The following is a 4,029-nucleotide window of genomic DNA, read 5'->3' on the forward strand; positions in this document are numbered from 1 at the left end:
AATGAGAAATGTCTAACATGAAGTTCCCCATTATCCCAGTACCCTCACTCTCAACCTAACCCTTGTGTAGAAAAGCAATTACACTTTAGCAGTTGAATGTGCACTTTTCTAGATATCGGCTATATATATAAAAATAGGTATGAATGAAAGAGTGTATAATATACATGCATACATACTCATAGACATACTTTTGTTTATGAATGGGATTGTATTACACACACTCTTCTGCAACTTGCTTCCTTTATTCAATGATAAGTCTAGCAAGTAATTTCCTGCTGGTATACATAGATATAGTTCATTCATTTTAACATCTGCTTAGTATACCACATACCATTTTTATACACTTGTTTCATTATGTATGGAGTAGAGTCTTGGAAGGGAAATTGCAAAGTCAAAGGGCATCACATTGAAAATTATTGTAGACATTGGCAAATGGCCCTCCACAAAGGCTGTACAAACTTACATTCCTACCAACAGTATATGAGACTTAGATCATGGAAAGGTGGAGCAGTCAGGAGAACCAAATTTGAGGTGATAGGTCAGTAGTAGAGCCTGAAAGGAGGAACCTCAGCCCAGAGGACTGGGAGAAAGTCTACTTCTGCAGGCTGAGGATGGGCAGAATAGAGAGCACCCCAGGGTCACTCACAGTGACATAGTATTGGTTACTTAAGAACCCAAGGTGGGAGGATGCTTCATGCTATTGGGAAGAGAGAACCAGGACCTTTACCTCAATTCTATCACAGGAGGATCACAGCCCTTTGGTTCTTAATCTCTTTTGGATTATGGACCTCTTTTAGGATTTGATAATCCTAAATCCCTGAGTGTGCACACATACTCACACAAATGCACCTGCAATTTTGCGTATAATTTTGAAGAGCTAACTGAAAATCTCAGAGTATTAGACATCATGTACAAAGCCTGGACTAGCCTTCTGAAGGATGAGATACCATGTAGTCATTCTATTCCTCCCAAACAAGGCCATCAAAAGGCTACTAGTCCTAGCTATCCCATCAGCCGATCAGGTTCATAAGTGAGTCCACCTGAGATCAGAGGAGACCAACAGAAAAACCACCCAGCTGAGCCCAGCACAAACTGATAACTTGCAGAATCATGCACTAAATAATAGCTTGTGGTTTAAAACCTTTAGGGGCAGGGCCGGCCAGAGGAGGCAAGCTGTCCCAGGCCACGGTCACCCGCCCCTCTGCTCGCTGCAGCCCTGCTCTCCCACCATGCCCTCCTGGTGCTGCAAGGCGCTGATGGGGAGTCATCTCCATCTGCTCAGGGGGCTGGTTTGGCGGGCAGTGGGCACTGCGGCATCAGGTATGGAGAACGGCACATCACCATCTTTGGGGAAGTCAGCAATTGCTCCTGTGAATCGGATCCAAGTAACGACTTCTGATAATTGTGTGGTAATTTTCTCAAAAATATCTCATTCTTACTGTACAATGGCAAAAAAACTTTTCCATTACACAAATGTTAATTATAAAGTGGTAGAATTGGACATACTTGAATATGGAAGCCAGTTTCAAGATGTTCTTTACAAAATGACTGGTGAAAGAACTGTGCCAAGAATATTTGTCAATGTAACTTTTATTGGAGTTGCAACTGACACTGATAAGCTCCGCAAAGAAGGGAAATTGTGTCCACTAGTTCATCAGTGTTCTTTCTTTTAAAAAAGTAAGAAGAATTTTAGTGTTGTAGATTCTCATAACTTTGCTAGTAAAATGTCAGTTATTTAAAGTGATAATGTCTTTTAAATGTTTGAGGATGTTTTCAATATGTGAATTATCTTCATGAAAAAGTTGTAGAAATAATGAACAATAAATCACTGTAGAAACCTCAAAAAAAAAAAAAGCATTAAGTTTGGGGACGGTTTATTATACAGGAAAAGCTAACTGATACAATCTCCATGAAGAAAACTTGGAAATGCTATTGGGGGACACCAAAGAAGACTTGAACAAGTGGAAAGACATACCATGCTCTTGGACAGGAAGAATCAAGATCATGGAGATAGCAATTTTCTCTAAGTTATTTTATAAATTAAATAAGCTACAAATGAAATACTTTTATAATCAAATGAGCTGATTCTAAAGTTCATATAGAAAAATAAAGTCAAGAAGAACCAGGAAAAAAATCAAAAACAGAAGAAGAGGAACTATACCAATCAGATATTACAGCATATTATAAAGCTTCAGTAATGAAAAGAGGATAGAACTGGTCATGAATAACCAACATAACAAATAAACAGAATAGATAGTCCAGAAACAGACCTAAATATATGGAGGAATTTTGTATGGTTCCTAAGCAAATTTTAAAATCAGTATAGGAAAAAAAAGTTGTGTAATTAATGTTTCTGGGGAAACTAGATAGTCATCTGGAAAAATATAAAATTGGTATGAGTCACATTTACCTCAACATTCAAATGTAGCCCTTTAGGCTCTCTGAGTAGCACCATGGCAATCAGCAAGAACAAGCACTTTAAGAAAGGTACCAAAAAGGGAGCCAAGAAGAAAGTGGTTGATCCAATTTTTAAGAAAGATTTGTATGATGTGAAAGCACCAGCTATATTCATATGAGAAATAGTGGGGGCCCAGCCTGAGGGTGCAACCATTCACATGTGCCACTTCAGTGGCCCAGGGTTTGCCAGTTTGGATCCCAGGTGCACACCTAGCACTGCTTGGCAAGCCATGCTGTGGCAGGCGGCCCACATATAAAGTAGAGGAAGATGGCCACAGATGTTAGCTCAGGGCCAGTCTTCCTCAGCAAAAAGAGGAGGATTGGTGGCAGATGTTAGCTCAGGGCTAATAGTCCTTTAAAAATATACATAAAATATATATATATAAAATAAAATATATATAAATAAATAATAAACAAATATAAAAATATATTTTAAAATATATATATAAGAAATATTAGGAAAACTAGTCATGAGAACTCAAGGGACCAAAATCACACCTGACGGCCTCAAGGGTTGTGTGTTTGAAGTGAGCCCTGTTGATCTGCAGAATGATCAAGTTGCACTTAGAAAATTCAAGCTAATAACTGAGGATGTTCAGGGCAAAAACTGTCTATCTAATTTCCATGGTGTGGATCTTACTTATGACAGAATGTGCTCTATGGTCAAAAAACGGCAGACCATGATTGAAGCTCTCTTGTTGATATCAAGACTACCAATGGTTATTTGCCTCGTCTTCTCTGTGTTGGTTTTACTAAAAAACACAACAATCAGATTCAGTAGACCTCTTATGCTCAGCACCAACAGGCGTGCCAAATCTGGAAGAAGATGATGGAAGTCATGACCCAAGAGGTACAGACAGATGACTTGAAAGAAGTAGTCAGTAAACTGATTCCTGACAGCATTGGAAAGACACAGAAAAGGCTTGCCAATCTATTTATCCACTCCATGATGTCTTAGTTGGAAAAGTAAAAATGCTGAAGAAGCCCAAGTTTGAACTGGGAAAAGTCATGGAGTTTCATGGAGAAGGTTGTGGAAAAGCTACTGGGGATGAGACAGGTGCTAAAGATGAATGCAAGCCACCAGCCCAAGAATCTGTTTAAAATTCAGACTTTCAATGGTGATAAATAAAAAATCCTATTTGTGGAGAAAAAAAGATTCAAATGTTAAAAACCCTGAAAACATGAAGTATTAGAAAAAAATGGGTATATATACTTTTAAACCTTGTAGTAGGAAAGGTTTGTCTATAACATAAAACACAAATGTCATTAAAAAAGTATTAACAGAAATGCTGATAAATTTTACTACAAAAAATTTAAAATTTATGTTAATAAAAAAATTTATGTTAAAACAATTGTAAGAAGACTGAAAAGACAATCATGAAATATATGCAACTCATATCGCAGACAAAAGTGAAGTTCTCTAATATATAAAGAACTTCCACAATTCAATAAGAAAAAGCCTAATAACACAATAGAAAAAAGAGTAAATGATATGAACATCTAGGTCGCAGAAAAGGAAATACAAATAGTTTTTGATATTTTAAAAGATATTAAACCTCACTCATATTAAAA

The 4,029-nt window shown here is 37.2% G+C and overlaps 1 pseudogene; it reads left to right on the forward strand.

Annotated features, from left to right (window-relative positions):
* The first annotated feature begins 2,453 nt into the window (after positions 1-2,453).
* LOC124235211 (40S ribosomal protein S3a-like) lies at positions 2,454-3,558 on the forward strand (annotated as a pseudogene).
* Positions 3,559-4,029: the final 471 nt, after the last annotated feature.

The sequence above is a fragment of the Equus quagga genome, chromosome 2, assembly GCF_021613505.1.
Source record: "Equus quagga isolate Etosha38 chromosome 2, UCLA_HA_Equagga_1.0, whole genome shotgun sequence".
Classification (NCBI taxonomy): Eukaryota; Metazoa; Chordata; class Mammalia; order Perissodactyla; family Equidae; genus Equus; species Equus quagga.